At 38.3% G+C, this 20,829-nt stretch overlaps 1 pseudogene; it reads right to left on the minus strand.

The window, feature by feature from the left end:
• Nucleotides 1–329: 329 nt before the first annotated feature.
• LOC119237629 (cofilin-1-like) overlaps nucleotides 330–20,829 on the minus strand; it is a 49,650-nt pseudogene continuing 29,150 nt past the window's right edge.

A 20,829-nucleotide genomic window follows, 5' to 3' on the forward strand; every position in this document is an offset into this window, starting at 1 on the left:
CATGCGGAGCATCACTATTGCGGCTAGAAGTTGGCAGCGCACGAAAGGGGAGGTATAGGTGGGAGGTTGGGGTGTCATTAAAAAAAAATGCAGAACCCTGCAACAGGGATGCCTGTGGGGAAGCACTTGGTCTGCTTCAACCAAGAGGAATGAGATCAAAAGTGGTTTGAGAAGGCCGAATCTATCAGGGATGGATGGAGGAGGAAGATCCAGGGCTGGAGGTGCTGTTAGGCGAATGGATAAATGGATTGCCTTCCCCCTGCTGGGGTCCCCGGGCAGGAATGGGGCAGCCAGATACTCCAAGCAGGGGAGGGAGGTCTGGAGGGAACTCACAAAGGCTTGCCCTCCAAGGAGACGAAGGTGCTATCCCCTATCTTTTCTGCCAGGGTGTAGTGGTGCTTGGCTTCCTCATAGCAGTTTGCTTGTAATTCATGCTTGATTCCTGTCAGGTTCTTGATGGAATCCTTGTAGCTAACAAAGATCATTTTGCTCTTTAAGGGTGCACACTCAGAGACCCAGAAGAAAAACACCAGGTCCTCCTTTCTCTCTTTGTTCTCCAGGTTGCATCACGGAGAGTGCAAGAGCAGTCCTTGTCTGGCAGCATCTTGACAAAGGTAGCTCAGTGGCTGCCCAGGGTCTGGCCGCATCACCTGCCAGTATTTCTTGTCCTCCAGGATGATATTCTTTTCGTCCTCACTCAGGCAGAAGAGCACTGCTTTCTTGCACTTTTTCACCTCCTCTGGTGTCTGACCTAGGCACTTTCATATTGTTGAACACTGTGATGGCACCATTGGAGACAGCCACACTGGAAGCCACATTTCCAGAAGCAAAAAGGAGAGAACACAGATAATCAAAAAAGGGCTGGCTGCTGCAGCTGCTGCTGCTGGAATCTGACTGAACCCAGTGCATAAATTTTTATTTTTTTTAAGATTTTCAACTTTTTTTTTAAAGATTTATTTATTTATTTATACAGGCACTGGGTACAGTCAGAGTGCTAGAGGGTGAGAGAATTCACCAGAGCCAGAGCGGGGAGCAGAGCAGGCAGAAGGACCGAAGTACACTGCTGAGGGGAGCAGCGGGCGGCAGGAGAGGTCTGCGCGCCATGCGGGACCCTCCTCCGGTGGCCGGGGAGCAGCTGGGGATCGAACGGGCGCCTCAGAGGCTGCGGGCAGCTTCGCAACCCAGAGCTCAACCGCTGCGCCACCGGGGATGCCAAAGTTCGTGAATTTTTTTAAGTTGCATGAATTTAAAAAAAAAAATCTCATGAACTTTTTCACAAAAAAAAAGAGCATGCAAAATAGCACTTTTTGAAAAAGAAAATGAATCCAACTATAGGTGCTATTAACAACAAAAAGATGTATTATGTTAAGTACAATTTGCTTCCAATTTAGTATGTAAAACAAAAAGTATGCGGTCAGCTGTTATTGGAGTGTAGACTGGCCCGGCAGCGGTGCAGGTGTGAAAAAAATTACCAGAGATAGTGGAGAACAGAAAAGGCAGATTTATTGAAATACACTGCTAAGAAAAGCAGCGGTAGAGACTGGAGAAGTCTGCTTGAGAAGGAATTGGGGCTCCCTTTTATAACTTGTTTTTGTGGGCATTACGTTGACTGAGGAAGTTGGTTTTGGCCAGTTATTTGCCAGTTTGTCTGGTCTCGGGTGTTGACCTTTGACACAAAAAGTGTCCTGGCCCTGCTTCTGTATTAGTGGTGAAAGTGATGAGTCTTATGATCTGGTTCCCATAGCAATCTTGCCAATTCCTTTTATCTATTCACTCTTCCCAAATCTTCATGCTGGACAAGGAGAGAGGGCTTAGTTTTGAAACTTATTAAATGATACCCTGAAATGACTCAAGAAAAAAACCTAAAAATATTGAACAATCCCCAAACTATTAAATAGATTTAATCAATCAATCAATCAACCAATTAAAATATTTTGTAGGGCCTCCCCTGGTGGCACAGGTGGTTGAGTGCCGCGCTGTGAATCTGTCCGAAGCCTCTGTAGTGCAGGTTGGATCCCTGCTGGTGGGCGAGGGTCCCACAAGTCGCTGCAGACCTCTCCTGTCTCGCCTGCTGCTCCCCTCAGCAGTGTATTTCGTCAGTCTGCCTGTTCTGCTCCCTGCTCTGTCTCTGGTGAATCCTCACACCCTTCTGCACATCTGGCCTGTGCCCCCATTCTTATATAAATAAATAAAATCTTTAAAAAAATAATAAAAAATAAAAAATAAATAGAATAAAATAAAATGTTTTGTAAAAGAACGTATTATACTTGAAAATTATGCAAATGAATTCTGACATAAAAAATAATTCTAATCTTACACAAACTCTTTTGGAGTATAGAAAATAATAGTATTTGACTTGTACCTGTGAAGTTAACATTTACTCCCAAAATAAAAGACAAAAAGGGAAAAGAAAAGGCCAATCTCATTCATCTATATAGATTCAACAATCCCAAAAAAGAAAGATAAAGTAAAATAACCAAATTTAACAATGTTTTAAGTGTTATTATGTTATAACTAAATAGGACTCAATATTATCAAAATAAGGTTTAGCAACAGAAAATTTATTGGTTACAAAAAGCTTTAATAAATGCTTGGAAATTAGGGCCTCCCCTGGTGGCTCAGTGATTGAGCACTGGGCTGCGAAGCTGCCCTCAGCCTGTGCAGCGCAGGTTTGATCCCCAGCAGCCGGCCAGGGTCCCACATGGCGTGACAGACCTCTCCTGCCGTGCCCGCTGCTCCCCTCAGCAGTGTATTTCGTCAGTCTGCCTGTTCTGTTCCCCGCTCTGGCTCTGGTGAATTCTCTCACCCTCCTATGCTTCTGACTGTACCCAGTGCTTGAATAAATAAATAAATACTTAAAAAATTCATTAATAAATGCTTGGAAATGATGTAATGAAATTTAACATTCATGAAAATATTGGTTGGAATAAATAGTAAGTTTTGAAGAACACCTAAACTGACAAAAGGTGGTTATTAAGAATCTAAAAAAACTTTATATTTAATTGTGGACTGTTAAAAGCCTTTCCTTTAAAATGAATAAAAAGGCCATGATTCCTAATATCACACTGCCCATCAGCAGTATACTTGAAGCTGCAGCTAGCTATGAAAAACAAAAGAAATGGAAACATAGAGAAATTTAGTGAGCAGAACAAAACCATTATTATTTGTAGATAATGTAAGGTATGTTGAAAACCCAACGAACTTAGAAATCTAACTGTAGAACTGAGACTACCATATGGGAAGGAGTTGGAAGGAGACCAAAGTTAATTGCATTTGTATATACCAGCCAAAGTATTATGTACTTTTGTGTAAATTTATAATGTCAAATAATGTGTCAAAATGTAGTGTCAAATTGTAGGTAAATATATTTCTATTCACAGTAGAAACAAAAAATGTAAAATATCTAAGGATAAATACAAATGAAGAAGAACAAATTTAGAAGGCCTGAACAAAAAAACAAAAACAAAAACTGGACACCTGTATAGGAAGAGTTGATATAATAAATATGTTAATTCTCTTTAGATTGATCTTTCTGTTCAATACAAATGCAAACAAATTTCCAATAGGTTATTTTCTGCATCAAGTTGGCTCTACAATATATATATATATGTCCAATAGTAAAAAAGAGCATTGTTGAAGAAAACAAATCAAAAGGATATACCTTATTATGTATCAAGATATTATAAAAAATATGGCTAAGACATACTTCATTGGTATGGAGATCAGCAAATAGACTTACACAACAGAAGAGAGGACCCGCAGAGAGGCTTACACAAAGATAGAAACCTGATTATGATGGAACTGGCATCAGAGATTGAGGGGAAATGTTGAGAAAACAATTGCTTTATATGGGAAGAAAATACCTAATACCTCTACCTCCCATAATACACTAAAATTGTTTTAAGGTAAATGTATGACATGATATGAAAAAAAAAATTATAAAACTTTAGGAAGACAATTTTGGAGACCATCATTTAGCGAAGAACGACTTCCTTAAAGATGCTGTTTCATGAAGAAAATGATTGGTCAATTGAACTCGGGATTATCCTGTTACTGAACGGTGAAAAATTCATAAACCCAGCTAGATTTGAACAAGAGAGGCATCCACAAAACAGTGTAGTACTGTATTTTCTGTACCAAAAAGCTCAGAAAGATAGTCATGTGCCCACCACCCCATCTTAGAGATGTTGAACAGTGGAGTGAAGAAGGCAAGTGCCCCTAAGCCAATGAATCCCCCATGTCAAAGCAAAACCAGCCACACTTACTGCACTTTCAATTAATTCATTCAATGTCTGAAATTATTATGTCTAAAGTAAAGTAACAATATTACAAAATCCCAAGAAATCACAAACTAGCCACCACCTCTTTTTGTGGCCAGAGATGAATTTTAGATTATAAATATTGTCCCCAATATAATTATAAAAATTATTAAACTGATGTTTAAAAAAATACCAGTATTGGGCCTCCCTGGTGACACAAGGGGTTAAGATGCAACCTATGAAACTATCCTCAGCCACTGCAGCATGAGTTCAATCCCTGGCCAGGGAGATAGCCACATGGATAGGCAGACCTCTACTGACTCGCCCGCTGCTTCACTCAGCAGTTCCTTTAGGGCCTCCCCAGTGGCACAGTGGGTTGAGCACAGTACTGTGAAGCTGTCCACACCCTCTGCCTCGCGGGTTCACTTCTCATCTGGCCGGGGAGATGCCCACATGACGCAGCAGACCTCTCCTGTCTGGCACCCGTTGCTCCCCTCAGCAGTGTTTCAGGTCCATCTGCCTGTTCTGTTCCCTGCTCTGTCTCTAATGAATTCTGTAACCCTCTTGCACCTCTGGCCTTTACCCCAGTTCTTTTATAAATAAATAAATCTTAAAAAAAATTATTTCTTGGGCCTCCCCTTGTGGCGCAGTGGTTGAGCGCTGGGCTGTGAGGCTGCCCGCAGCCTCTGCAGAGCCGGTTGGACCCCAGGCCGCTAGCAAGGGTCCCACATGACTCACAGACCTCTCCTGCCACTATCGCTGCTCCTCTCAGCAGTGTGTTTCGTTAGTCTGCCTATTCAGTTCCCCACTCTGTCTCTGATGAATCCTTTCCCTCCTGAACTTCTGACTATGCCAGTGTTTTTATAAATAAATAAATAAATATTTTAAAAAAATTCCTTTAACCATTGTTAAGCATGTGTCTTTATATGATGCATTCTTCTTTTTTTAATATTTATTTATTTATTCATAGAAGAACTGGGGTACAGCCCAGAAATGTGGGGGGAGAGGATTTGCTAGAGAAAGTGGGGAACAGAACAGGCAGATTGACTAAAATACACTGCTAAGGGGAGCAGCAGGCAAGACAGGAGAGGTCTGCTGCGCCATGTGGGTAGCTCCCTGGCCAGGGATCAAACTCGTGCTGCAGTGGCTGTGAACAGCTTCATTGGCTGCATCTTAACCCCTTCTGCCACCAGGGAGGCCGTATATTGCAGTCCTTAAGTTTTCCTTCACTTAAGAATGTCTTCCTTTCCCCTTCATTCCTGAAAGATTATCTTCCTAAATATAAAATTCACAATCAACAGTTTTTGTTTTTTTTTTTCCTTTCAGTATTTGGCAAAAAAGGTCTCTATTTTGCCTGCATATTTCTGGGTGAGAAATCTAGCGCCCTTCAAACTGATGTCCTTTATCTATTCTACTAATTGAGTCCATCCACAGAGGATGGTGATTTTTGTTTGTTTGTTGTTGTTATTGAAATATTCAGTTCTATAGATTTTATTTGATTCTTCTTTATAGCATTTATTTCTTTTCTAACAAGTTCTAATTCTTTATTTCTTTCAAAATAATTGCAATTTGTTTGTTGAAGGATCATTATGACTGCTGCTTTAAAATCTTTGCCAGATTATTTCAATGTCTGCTTCATCTCAGTATTGCCAACAGTTGACTATTTTTTTCATCAAATTGTTAATTTCCTGGTTTTTGGTATAATGGGTGATTTTCAAGTATACCCTGGACATTTGGGTTCCTATGTTAGGAAACTCGGGGTCCTACTTAAAGGAATTTTTAAGCATGAAATCACCCTAGTTGGTTTTAGCACTGGTACTGGCCTAATTTTGTGGACTATGGTCTCAATGATAATTTGGTTTCTAGAGCTTTGTCTATTTTCATCGTTTGGTCTTCTGGCACTCCATGGGCTAATGGCACAAGATGACATATGGGACACACACACACACACCTGCCACTCAGAAGCAAGTAACCGAACCCAGAAAGTTTCTATGTTTCACTGATCAGAGATTGTATTCCTGACACAGGAATCCCAGGCACCTTTGAAATTAGGCTGTTAGTCTCCCTTCTAACTGTTCCCAAGTTTTTCTCATGATCTTTTGGTCCCAGTAGCCTGATTGTGATGTGTTCTTTATTGTTACTATTTTGCCTTCTCTCTGATTCTTTACTCTGTGGGTTGATGCCTTTTTTCAAGTTTGAAAAATATTGGCCATAATCACTTTATTTTTTTAATATTCAAAATATATAAAAAGGGACGGGAAGTAAAATATGATTGCACAGACAAAAGCGGGCAGCCAGAGTTGCCCCTGAAAGGGACAGTTTGTTAAAAGAGGCCTGCAGTGTCACAGTTGGTCAGCCTTGGGAGGAGAGCTGCCTCTGCAGCTTTACAAAGGGAGAAGGGTGGTGAGAAGAAACATCTGCATAGTCACAGCAGGGCAGGAGAGCTACTACTGGCCATGATCTCTTTAAGAATGCTTTGCTCCATTATCTCTTTTCTCCTGAAAATCTGATTACATATATGTGTGATCTTTACACCATGTCCCAAATGCTTCCTGATGTAGACTTTGAGTCGAAAAATTTGAGATGGAGGCTTCACAAGGCCAGAAACTGAAGATGTGGGGGTAAAAATGGTTAACATTGTCATTGCCCTTCACCGTGCTCTGTAAAAAAATTTAGTGACACTCTAAAAGTCATTAATTTTACAATAAATAAATCCACAAAGGAATGAACCCTTCCCCCAAAGAAAAACACTATATCAGTACAATATCTGCACTGGAAAAGGTAGCTTTTCTGCAGCCTTGTGTCTGTGAATCTTTTCCCTTCCTTTCTTCTATAAACCTAACAATTTTTGATATAACCAAAGGCCTTTGTCTCTTAGGCAAACTCACTGTGTCACTAAAAGGGGAACTCTGCTCAAACTTTTCTAGGAGATAGCCCAAGTATCCCATTCAATGAACCCAACATCTCATCAAAACAACATCATTGGCTGGTTTTTCTCCTAAATTTTCTACCCACTTCATTCTGAGTTTTAATCTGTCTGTTTTAGTCCAGCTCATTATCTCTTTACTTCTGTCTATTTCCCATTGCATGCTTGTCTATAATTTAAATTATAATTTTCACTTATAAAATTTTCCCTTTCATTCCTTATTGTGCTGCTCTTCTTCTTGTCAATTATTTTATTAAAAGTATCAATTACTGTTAAAACCAGTGTCCAAGGGCCTCCCTGGTGGCACAGCAGTTGAGCGCTGGGCTGCAAAGCTGCCCGCAGCCTCTGCAGTGCCGGTTCAACCCCCAGCCACCGGATGAGGGTCCCGCATGGCGGGCAGACCTCTCCTGCTGCCCGCTGCTCCCCTCAGCAGTGGACTTCATCAGTCTGCCTGCTCTCCACTCTGGCTCTGGTGAATTTTCTTACCCTCCAGCGCTTCTGACTGTACCCTGTGCTTGTATAAATAAATAAATAAATCTTTAAAAAAAAAAAAAAAACCAGTATCCAATAACTCCATTCTTGGATATTTTATGATTTTCTATTACACTGTATATTAACCCTACTAATCTTTGGTCTTGTTTCCAATCACAAAGTATTCCTGGTAATGTCCGGAGCCGCCTGGAGCATGCGCCGTGTTGCGCAACACACGTGCCATTAATTAGTTTTCGCTTTACCATTTTGCCTGCTGAGAAACCACAGGTGTTTCCTATTAATCAAATGAGACTGGGAGGTACGATGGGAGGAGCTACCAGGATATAAGAAGAGAACCACGAGAAGGTCAGGAGGTTATTGCCAGAGAGGTTATTGCGAGAGGAGCAGAGAGAAGGTCAGGGAAGGTAGAAAGACAGGGAAAAGTAAAAGAAAGGAAAAGGAAAAATAAAGAAGTAACCGCTAGCGTCAAGTTGTCTCAAGCCCCTCATTTCAATCCTCAGCCCTTCTCTTTTCGTGCCTACGAATCCCGCGGGTCGGGACATGGTAATTTTATATTTTATCCTGGGCATTACATATGAAAAAATTTCAGTTGTTAAGTGCTTGTATATTCTTCTTTGTATACAAGAAGAACGCACTTAATGTAAAGTAGCTCAACTTAATCTCACCAAGGATTGAGTTATGATCATTCTTTGTGATGGTTCTATTTCTGGTATTGTCTTTGATAGTCTTAACTGAAAAGTGATGTTTAGGACACTTCATTCAAGTTTCCTAAATTGTAATTTTGGTCCATTCTCCACCATAAGATTAGAGGAAGATCACCTTGACTTTCAGCTTTGCAGCAGCAGCAAAATTCAATAAATGCTTTGAGAGGAAATGCAACAACAAATACAGAGCTCACCTATCTGAAATTTTCTTGTTTTCAAAAATCTTGTACCATAAATGTCTACTGTCTTGATAGGCTTCCAGTGACTTTTTTTTTTTTTTAACCCAGCACTTCTAGTTTTAATATGTAGGGGAATTTGTCTCTAATAAAATACTTGACCGTTATCTGAAGAAATTGATCTTGTTACCAGACAATTTTAATACTAAAAAGTACTACTTTTACAAAATCTCTGTTCTGTTCATTTTTTTAGCTAGGCTTACCTTCTAGTGCTTTCACACAAATGTTGATAAAATTATTCAGTTTACTAGAATAACTTTGTTAAGTTTTGAGATGAGTTTTGTCAAGATATGACATTACTTTTTTCAGTTTTTCCCATCTAGAAATATGGTATAACATACCATTAAATCTTCCTATAGTACTGCATCAGGGCTGTGGGGATGCTATAGTCATCCATGCACAGTGCCTAATAGGTCACTGTCTGTGGATTTCCACCCGGGTGCACAATTGCAAGACCACCCAGGTTAAGGGGATGCAAAGAGTTAACAAAGGTCAAAATGATTGCCTGTCACACCATACCATAGTGTCCACAAGTCTCAAACAAAAGGCTGTTCATTCAAGATGGTGTCGTCCTCCATCCAGGATCCAATTCATGGTCACAACTGGAGACACTCACAGGCAGGGTCTCCAAGACGCTGCTGGAGCAGCCCACAGCAACAGTCTGAAGGTCTGATGATCAGCGCCTGACAATGGACCAGACAGCTACGAAGGCAGCACCAGAGTTGTTGCCAGATGATCCAATCAATAGCTCTTGGAGACACCAGCCCCAGGGCTTTTTGTGCCCCTTTGAGGCAATGGCAGCAGCAGGATTGAGGGCCGGTTCAGCCACCCAGTTGCTGCAAGTCTCTTTGGCTTCTCACTTTGGAGGCCAGAAACAGAGTGCAAGGAGTCTGGGTGAGTCAGTGTCTGGAATTCTAGGAGAGTCCCAAGATGGCCCCAGCCTATATTCTCTTCCAGAATCACCAACATAGTTGGTATCTCCTGATTGGACCATTTAACCTGGCTGGCACCTGAGGGAGGGGTTGCCCACAAGCAGCAACTTTTGGCATAAGCAGGGAAAGCAACCATTTTTTCCAGTGGGGGCCACTGCTTAGGCAGTGGTGGGAAATGCCATTCTTGCCCTGCAGTCCACACTGCTGGCCCGGTTTCAATACTTCTCATAAACTTTCTCACATATAAATGCCATAGGGTTTATTAATAAACACTTTACTTGTATTTTACTCATAAATAGATTTTATTATTATTTAACTAGTTGCTTCTGGTATCCAAACTTACTATCTTTTTTTTTTTTTTTGTGGGACCCTCACCGGTGGCCGGGCAACGAACCAGTGCTGCAGAGGCTGCAGGCAGCCTCACAGCCCAGAGCTCAACCGCTGCGCCACTAGGGGAGGCCCCTTTTATCAGTTTTATATCTGGTAAATTTAGTTAAGAATTATAATTACTTTTTATGAATTGTTTTCAGTGTTGAATTTCTTAGAGGTATTAGTAGTTTAATATGTACTATCAATATCAATGGTGTTGATTTAATGTCTAATTCTTCCAAGGTTATTTGCTTTGGCAAACCTCTATTTTTAACATACCAATTAAGATTAATATCTTATGGAACTTGTACTCCATAGACACTATTCAGAAAATTATTCCAAGGACTTTGCCATAATAATTTATAACTCTGGCTTTAACCTTGAAAATTCATTACATATTATATATTATAATCATATCTATTATAATCATATCTATGATATATAACCTGATACATATATAATACCATGTATACATATATTATACATACATCTAGCATGTTCATTCTGTTGCCTCATATTTAAGTCTATACTTTTTTTTTAAGATTTATTTTTATACAAGAGCTGGAGTACAGGCCAGAGGCACAGGAGGGTGAGAGGATTCACTAGAGACAGAGCGGGGAGGAGAACAGTCAGATGACAGAAATACACTGCTGAGGGGAGCAGCGGGCACGACAGGAGAGGTCTGCCACACCATGTGGGATTCTCGCCAGCTGGCGGGGATCGAACCAGAACTGCAGAGGCTGCGGACAGCTTCACAGCACAGTGCTCAACCTGCTGAGCCACCAGGGAGGCCCAAAGTCTATAAATTTTTGATATTAGTTTTAATCTAGCTTATGAATTATGCTGATGTTCACTCTTTCTAAATTATGGAAATGCAAGGATGCAATGAGTGTTGCACATGAGCCTTCACACCCACTTGTATATTTAAGGAAGTTATCACATACTGATTGCAAGCAATACCTAAATCAGTCACTGAACCCTTTTTCAGTTGAGTGAAGACTAGGTCAGAATTGACATACAATTAAAAATTGCATTATCACTGCAATACTGTTAGATGGTTCTCATTAAATTATTTTATTTTCTATTTCTTTTTTAAAAAAGATTTATTTATTTTATTTATATAAACACTGGGTATAGTCAGAAGCGTGGGAGGGTGAGAGAATTCACCAGAGCTAGAGCGGGGAGCAGAACAGGCAGAAGGACCGAAGCACACAGCTGAGGGGAGCGGCGGGCGTGGCAGGAGAGGTCTGCGCGCCATGTGGGACCCTCACCAGCGGCCAGGGATCGAACAGGCACTGCAGAGGCTGTGGGCAGCTTTGCAGCCCAGCACTCAACTGCTGCGCCACCAGGGAGGCCCCTATTTTCTATTTCTTAAATAACAGTAATATTTTGATTTAATTTCAATCAATTTTGCAATAATTGAATTAAATGCTTACCTCTAGTCTCTTGGTATTTTAGATTGATTAATTTTGATTAATTCCTGATTGACTAAAACAAAGTTTTATTTCATTATAAAAAGAAGGTCATATGAATAGTACATTTTCTTTGAAAATCTGGAAATGTTGTTTTAAGGCTTTAATACATGAATAAAAAGTAAGTTGAATACCACATTCTTGAATCATATATTTTGCACCAAAAATTTTATTGATATTGCATGCTTTTTCTTCTTATAAATTTTCAGAGGCAGCACTCCATCTGCCCACCTGTGACTATGCAAGTGCTTCTTTCACCAACTCTCTCCTCTGCAGGGCAGCAGCCTTCCTGTCTGCCCGTGACCTGTGACATGCCTGGACTTCTCCTCACTGACCTCCCTCAGCAGAGGCAGCTCTCCTCAACCATGCAGGCCTCTCTTAGCAAACGTGTCCCTTTGGGGTAGCTCTTCCTGCCCACTTTTGTCTATGCAAGTGTACTTTACTTTTCTGTCCCTCTCCTAATAAACCTGTTCTTTAAAAAAAAAAAAAGTTGGGCCTCCCCTGTTGGCGCAGCGGTTGAGCACTGGGCTGCAAAATTGCCTGCAAACTCTGCAGGGCCAGTTCAATCACTGGCCGCTGGTGAGGGTCTCACATGGAGCAGCAGACCTCTCCTGCCCTGCCAGCTGCTCCCCTCAGCAGTGTATTTTGTCAGTCTGCCTGTTCTATTTCCTGCTCTGGCTCTGGTGAATTCTCTCACCCTCCCACACTTCTGACTGTACCCAGTGCTTGTATAAATAAATAAATCTTAAAAAAAAAAAAAAAACTTTCAGAGAATTTTATGATATAATAAAGATATTTATTAAATATGTGTGGTACACAATTTCTTCACTTTTTTCTTGAAACTTAACAAGAGTTTTTATTTTACTGCTATCATTCTGATTTAAATGTAAACAAGGCAGATTTCATTAATTTTGTCTGGATATCAGTGCACTCCTTTATTAGTTCAGGGAAATCTTAATCTATTTTTATGTCTTACTTCTATTCTAATGGCTTTGTTTTCTTCTAAGACATCTATAAGGCTTGACTATCCATTTCTCTCTTTCATAACTGCCTTATTCTCTTTCACTTTTTTCATTTCTTTGCCCTTCCCTAGGAAAAAAAAAACAAACAAACAGACAAACAAAAACAACAACAAAAAAAAAAAACTAGCACGACTTCTCATGGGTTTCTATTCTCATCGTTGATTTGATTTTTAATTGTATGAAACTTTTTTTTAAAACTGATAAAGCTGATTTTTATATGTTTGTGAAAATAATTTGGTATAAAACTCAATGGGCCTAACCCCTTTATTCAAGATATTGGTAGAAATATACATGCAACTTAACAAACAGAGAATTTCAATAAAGATATACAAACTTTCTTTAAAATTAAAATTCCAAAATAATAACAACTGACATGAAATATTTTCCTAAAGGGCTCAACAACAGATCTGAAATGGAAGAAGGAATATTCAATAACCTTCAACATAGAATAGAAATTGTTCAATATGAATAATGAAGATAAAAGTTTGAATAAAATGAATGATTTGTCAGAGATCTATCTATCATACAACATCAATTATATCAATGCATGGACAACTGGAGTCTAGAGAAATAAGAGAGAAAAGAGCATAAAGATTTTGAATAAATACAACAAAAAATTACTTTCAGATGTGAGAAGCTCAGTAACTCTCATGTTAAACAAATGCTAAGAGATATGTACTTAGACATCTCATTTAAATTTTAAAATAGAAAGATCAAGAGAAAAATCTTGAAAAAGAAAAGAGGGCTTATCACACACCAGGAAAAAAGAATGATACAACTAATGTTTTCTTTGTATCAGAAAAAGCTGAATCCAGAGGGCAATAAATTTGCATTTCCACATTGCTAAAAGAGAAAGTGTCAACTAAGGAGTACGCAGCCAGTAAAACTACCCCTCGAAAATGAGTGTGAAATAAAAATATTCCTGGCTAAGCAAATACGAAGATGTCTGTCTTATAAGAACTATTAAATGAAGTCCTTTCAGTTGAAAAGAAGTAGTACCAGAAGGTAACTCAAACCCATAGAATGAAATAATGAGTGGGAATAGGAAATATATAGATCAACATTTAGCACATTTTCTCAACATTTTACTTAACTAACAGATTATAAAGCAACACTTTATAATACTGTGATTTTTATTTAGTAACCTATTTAGACATAATTATATAGCAATGGTAGCTATAGGGAGGGTGATGAAAAGGGATGGTGAATTTGATTGGAATTAGACATATTTCTAATAACTAGGGTAACCACTAAGAATGTAGAATTTTTTAAATATTGTTGGAAAAAATCAAAGAAATTAAAATAGCATACTAAAGATATTTAACAAGAAAAAAAGAGGTATAGAACAGACAGAAGAACAAAATTTTAAACAGGCACGATAAATTCATTCATATCGGGCCTCTGCTAGTGATGCAGCTGGGCTGCGAAGCTGCCTGCAGCCTCTGCAGTGCCGGTTCGATCCTCGGCCACTGGCGAGGGTCCCACATGGCACGACAGACCTCTCCTGCCGCACCTGCTGCTCCCCTCAGCAGTGTATTTCGTCAGTCTGCCTATTCTGTTCCCCGCTCTGGCTCTGGTGAATTCTCTCACCCTCCTCTGCGTCTGACTGTACCCAGTGCTTGTATAAATAAATACATAAATCTTTAAAAAAATTAAAAAAAGATTCATTCATATCAATAATTACATTAAATATAAATAGATGAAACATCCTACACAAAAAGTACAGATTGTCATACTGGAAATAAAATCAAAACCCAATTGTACGCTGTCTACAAAAAAATACATCTTAGGGTTAGGAGTGGACATACTATAATGAGTAAGGGATACATCAGGAAGACATAGGCTTGTGTGTGTGTGTGCACATGCGCGCCACACACATGCACACACACGCACACACATATGCACACCAATTTATATAAGACAAGTATTAACAGATGTAAAAACATATATTGACAACAAAACAATAGTGAAGGGGACTGAAACACTCTACTTTCATCAATGGATAAATCAATCATAAAGAAGGACAGCAATGAGGAAACACTACTTTTTTTTTTAGTAATTATTATTATCACTACAATTATTATTTAATATTGCTTTGGAGGTACCAGCCACTACAGTTAAATAAGAGAAATAAATAATTAGAAAAATTGGGGTGAGAACTATCGCTATTTGCAAATGATATAATTATATCCCTGAAAAATCCAAGATAATGAAAAAATATAACAAGTAATATGAACACTCACTAAAGTAGCAAAGAATAAGAATTTTACACCATAATCTATAGCTTTTCACATGTAAAAGTAATAGTCAAGTAGATAATATGAATTACCAAACCATTAACAAAATAAAAAATAACCTAATTATTTTTCAAATAGGTTAGATATGGATATACAGGTCAGACATGGAGATTAGATATAGATATAGAGATAGATAGATAGATAGATAGATAGATAGATAGATAGATAGATAGATATTTGAAGAAGATGTACAAATGGACAATTAACATGTAAAAAGATGTTCAACATAATTAGTCATTGGGGAAACAAATCAAAATCACAATGAAACACCACTTCACAGTCTTTAAAATGGCTATAATAAAAAAATAAGACAGATAATAAAAGAACTTAAAACTTAAGGTTGTATAAGAGGTTCAATTATTTTATTTTATTTTAATTTTAGTTTTTTATATCCTTTTTCATTTTTAGGTGAAGTACTTTTTTCCTTGCATTGCTAATTTTAGGCAGTATTTGATTTGTTGCCTCAGGTATAGTCCCCCTAGTTCTCCCACTACCATAGGCCCCATGATCCACCATTATAGTCCCTTGTGCTCTTCCCTTCCCTACTTGTCCCCCTCCCCCAAAACCCCCTCTTGATGCCTCAGAAGGATGGTCACCTTGCAAGTTTTATCTTTTTTCTGATGCTTTGTTTGGTTTCTCTTTCCACATATAAGTGAAACCATCTTTATTTATTTCCTGACTTATCTTGCTTAACAAAATCCCTTCCAGTTCCAGCCATATTGCCACAAACAGCATGAGTTTATCTTTTTGATCTCTGAGTAGTATTCCATGATGTATATATACAGCAGCTCTTGATTCATTCATCTGTTCTGGGAATTTGAGTTTCCATTTCTTGGCTATTGTAAATACTGCTGTGATAAACTTAAGAGTACAAGGAAAACACTAGCCTTAAATGAGGAATTATAGACATTTATAGGGCTCGCAAATGAGTACAAATTCTTCTCAAGTACACATGGAGCTCTCTCTAGTATGGAACACATGTTGGTTCACAAAATAAGGGTCATTAAATTCATGAAGCTTGATCTCATATCAAGAATCTTCTCTGGTCACAACGGTATTAAGTCAGAAATCAATCACAAATAGAAAGCTATGAAAAGTGGGCCTGCCCTGGTGGCACAGCGGTTGAGCGCTGGTCTGCGAAGCTGCCCTCAGCCTCTGCAGCACCGGTTCAATACCCTGCCACCGGCAAGGGTCCCACATAGCTCAGCAGACCTCTCCTGCCATGCCCGCTGCTCCCCTCAGCAGTGTATTTCATCGGTCTGCCTGTTCTGTTCCCCACTCTGGCTCTGGTGAATTCTCTCACCCTCCCATGCTTCTGACTGCACCCACTGCTTGTATAAATAAATAAATAAATAAATCTTACAAAAAAAAAAAACAAAACTATGTAAACTTCTAACATGTTCCAACTAAACAATACACAAGTGAATAACTACTGGGTTAATGAAGAAATAAAAGAAGAAATTGAAAAAATACCTTGAGGCTAATGAAAATGAAAACATGGCCTACCAGAATTTATGGTATGTAGCAAAACAGAATCAAAAAGGACATACATAGTAATAAAGGCCTACATCAAGATAAAAGAAAGAGGACAAATAAATAATCTAACATTGCTTCCTAAATAACTAGATAAAAAAAGAAAAGCAAAATCCAGTCTAATAAAGGAAATTATAAAAATTTGAGCAAAAGAAAATGAAACAAAAGTCAAAAAGGCAACTCAAAAGATAAATGAAATTAAAAGTTGGTTCTTTGAAAAAAAAATAGACAAATCTTAGCTAGGCTCAAAAGGAAATAAAAGGTTAAAACTTAAATACTATCAGAATTGAAAGAAGTTACAATAGACATTGCAGAAAGTTGGAGGATAATAAGAGTTTACTATGAATATTTGTATGTTAATAAGTGTAATAACATAAAAGATGGATAAATTCATAGAATTATATAAGCATCAAGACTAAATGGGAAGAAACAGAAAACCCAAATGGACCAATTACAGGAAAGTAAATTAAAAGAGTAATCAAAGTTGTCCCTAAAAGCAAAATCCCAGAAAAAGATGGTTCACACATGAATTCAACCAAATTTTCACAGATGAACTAATACCTATTCTACTCAAATTCTTGCAAAATATTGAAAAATATATACTATTTCCAAACATACTATATGGGGTCAAAATTACTCTAGTATCAAGACTAGACAAAGGTAGCACCAAAAAAAAAAAGAAGGAAGGAAGGACAGAAGGAAGGAAGGAAGGATTTAATTTCCATAATGATCACAGATACAAAACTCATCCACGAAATCTATTCAAACTGAATCCAACAATACTTTAAATAAGATTATACATCATGTCCTAGTGGGATATATATCAGAGACAAAAGAATGGGTCAACATCCAAAAATCAATCAATGTAATTCACCATTTCAATAAAAGGAAAGATAATGAACAATAAAGACTTAGAAAGCATTTGATAAGATTCAACATCTATTTATGATGAAAATCTTTGAAAATCTGTGTCTAATTAGAAAATACTTCAATATAGTAAAGGCCACATAAGACAAACTGACAGTTAACATCATATTCAATAAAATAACTGGAATTTTCCCCACTAAGATCTGGTACAAGACAAGGCTGTCCGTTCTCCCCCACTACTATTTGACATAATATTTGAAATCACAGCTAGAGCTATTAGTCAAGAGAAGGATATAAAAGATATCCAAACTGGTAAAGAAGAAGTAAGCTATCATTATTTAAAGACATGCTAAACACGTAGAGAACCCTAAAGACTCCTCTGAAAAGCTGACTGAAACAATAAACCAGTTCAGCAAAGTGGCTGGTATGAAAATCAGTACACAAAAATCAGTTACCTTACTATATGAAAACAATGAGCTAGAAGAGGAAGAAACTAAGAAAAAATCCCATTTAAAATTACACCAAAAAATTTAAATACTTAGGAGTAAACTTTAAAAAAAGAAATGGGACCTCCCTTGGTGGCACAGGCGGTTGAGCTCAGTGCTGTGAAGCTGTCTGCGGCCTCCGCAGTGCAGGTTCTATCCCCGCCGGCCTCGGAGCAACCCATATGGTGAGCAGAACTCTCCTGTCTCTCCCACTGCTCCCCTCAGCAGTGTATTTTGTCAGTCTGCCTGTTCTGTTCCCCGCTCTGTCTCTGGTGAATCCTCTCACCCTCCTACACATCGGGCCTGTACCCCGGTTCTTCTATAAATAAATAAATAAATAAATAAATAAATAAATAAATAAATAATAAATAAATAAATAAATAAGTCTTAAAAAAAAAAAAGCCAAAGATCTAAACAGGCACTTCTCCAAAGAACACATACACATAAAAAATTTCATCATATATCTTTAGAGAAATTCATATTCAACCACCTCACACATGTGAGAATCACCATTATCAAATGACCAAAAGTGCTGGTGAGGATTTGGAGAAAATGCAACACTCTCACACTGTTGATTGGAAACTAGACTGATCCAGTCCCTATGGAAATAATTACGAAGGTTTTTCAAAAGATTAAAAATGGGTCTACCATTCCACACAGCAATTCCACTGCTAGGTATTTACTTGAAGAATACAAAAACACAAATTTGAAGGGAAACATGCATTCCCAGGTTTATCACAGCACTATTTACAATAGCCAAGCTAAGGAAACAACCTAAGTGCCTAAACAGATGAGTAGATCAGGAGGATGGAATATTACTCAAATATGTTTTTTACATATGGTAAATACCAGATGGTGTGACTTATATGTGGAACGTAGAGAAACCAAAGGGTCTGATAAAGCCAAACTAAGAACTAATTCTAGAAATATGACCTTATCACTGCCGTTACGAAAGGGGATGGAGAGGGGTGGAGCAGAAGCAAGGTGGAGAGACCACAATAGACTATGGTTATAGACTGTGGGTGTCCTGAAGGAGGACATACTATGCTTCTAATACATAAACACTGATATAAACCAATATTACCTCAATAAATAGAGAGGGAAAGGAGAAAATTTTAGTAAATAGATTCAGAAAAGAAAGCAAAAGAAATATAGACACTGCAGAAATACAGAATGCCATAGAGTTCATGACTACTATAAAAATTTTTGCACCAACAACTTGGAAAATATGGAAGAAATGAGCAAAGCAATTAAAATCAAGGAAATTGAAACTTTTTTTTTTTTTTTTTTTTTGGTGGGACCCTCGCTGGTGGCCAGGGATCGAACCTGAGCTGCAGAGGTTGCGGGCAGCCTTGCAACCCAGCATTCAACCGCTGAGCCACCAGGGGAGGCCCTGGAAATTGAAACTTTAATCAAATATCTCAAAAAAGAATAAAAATTATTTCACAACAAAACAAAAACAAACAGACAATTATAAATCAGAGCTATCCTGCAGGGGAGGGTGAGGGATTAGAGGGAGGGAGGGAGAAGCACAGGGGACTGTGGTGATGGTGAATGGGTGCATTGGTGAAAGAAATTCTATGGGGACTATACCTGAGGCAGGGGGCAAATATTGTTTAAAAATGAACGATGATGATGGGCCTCCCCGGTGGCGCAGCGGTTGAGCGCTGGGTTGCGAAGCTGCCCGCGGCCTCTGTGGCGCCGGTTCGATCCCCGGCTGCTCCCCGGCCACCGGAGGAGGATCCCACATGGTGCGCAGACCTCTCCTGCCACCCGCTGCTCCCCTCAGCAGTGTACTTCGGTCCTTCTGCCTGCTCTGCTCCCCGCTCTGGCTCTGGTGAATTCTCTCACCCTCCCGCGCTTCTGACTGTACCCAGTGCATGTATAAACAAAACAAACAAATATAATAAATAAATAAATAAAAACATGCCTCTATTAAAAAAAAAAAATAAATAAATAAAAATATTTCTTTAAAAAAAAAAAAATGAACGATGATGTAAAAAATAAATAAAAATGAATAAATACATAAAAGAATAAAAATCAGAGACCAGGTAGTTTTACTAGTGAGTTCTATTGAACCTTTAAAGATGAATGAATACCTAGATTTCTCAAACTCTTCCCAAAATTTAAGGAAGAGAAAATGCTCCCAAACACATTTTATGAGGCTAACATTACTCTGATACCAAAAGCAGATGAGGACATCACAACAACAGACAAATACAGACCAATTATTTCTGATCACCAAAGATGAAAAAATCCTAAATAAAATCTTAGTCAACTAATTTCAACAATATATTAAAAGGATCATACGTCATAACAAAGTGGAACTTATCCCAAGGATGCAAGTATGGTTCATCTTATGCAAATAAATCAATGTAATTCACCATATCAACAAAAGGAAAAACTCAAATGATATGATCATATAAATAGAAGCAGAAAAGACCTTTGAAAAGAGTCAAAATCCTTTTATAAAAGTACTCTTAATAAAATGAAGATATAAGGAACAAATTTCAAAATAATAAAGGCCATATAGGCCAAACCCAAAACTAGCATCACACATACACACTCAATGTTGAGAAACTGGAAGCTTTTCCTCTAAGTTCAGACACATAACAATAATGTCTACTTCACCACTACCATTCAGCAGAGTGCTCAAAATTCTAGCTAGACCAATTAGGCAAGAAAAAGGCATAAATGAATCCAAATTGTAAAAGAAGTAAAATTATAATTATTTACTAATGACATGTAGTATAGAGAGAAAACCCTAAAGACCCCACTAAAAAAAAAAAATACTAGGGCCTCTGCAGTGGTGCAGTGGTTGAGCGCTGGGTTGTGAAGCTGCCTATAGCATCTGCAGCGCCAGTTCGATCCCCGGCCACCCGGGAGAGGGTCCGACATGGCTTGCAGATCTCTCCTGCCACACCCGCTGCTCCCCTCAGCAGTGTATCATCAGTCTGCCTGTTCTGTTTCCTGCTCTGGCTCTGGTGAATTCTCTCACCCTCCCGCGCTTCTGACTATACCCAGTGCTTGTATAAATAAATAAAATAAATCTTTAAAAAATTAATTATCTAATTAAAAAAATACTAGAAACAATAAATCACTACAATGAAGTGGAAGATTGTAAAATCAGTATACAAAACTCTGTTGCTTTTCCATATGCAAATGAGGAACTAGTAGAGAAAGAAATAAGGAAAAATAATTTTATTTATAATAGCATCAAAAAGTGTTGGCATCT

Source organism: Talpa occidentalis, unplaced genomic scaffold, assembly GCF_014898055.3.
Source record: "Talpa occidentalis isolate TD23 unplaced genomic scaffold, MPIMG_talOcc4v2.1 talOcc4.10, whole genome shotgun sequence".
NCBI lineage: Eukaryota > Metazoa > Chordata > Mammalia > Eulipotyphla > Talpidae > Talpa > Talpa occidentalis.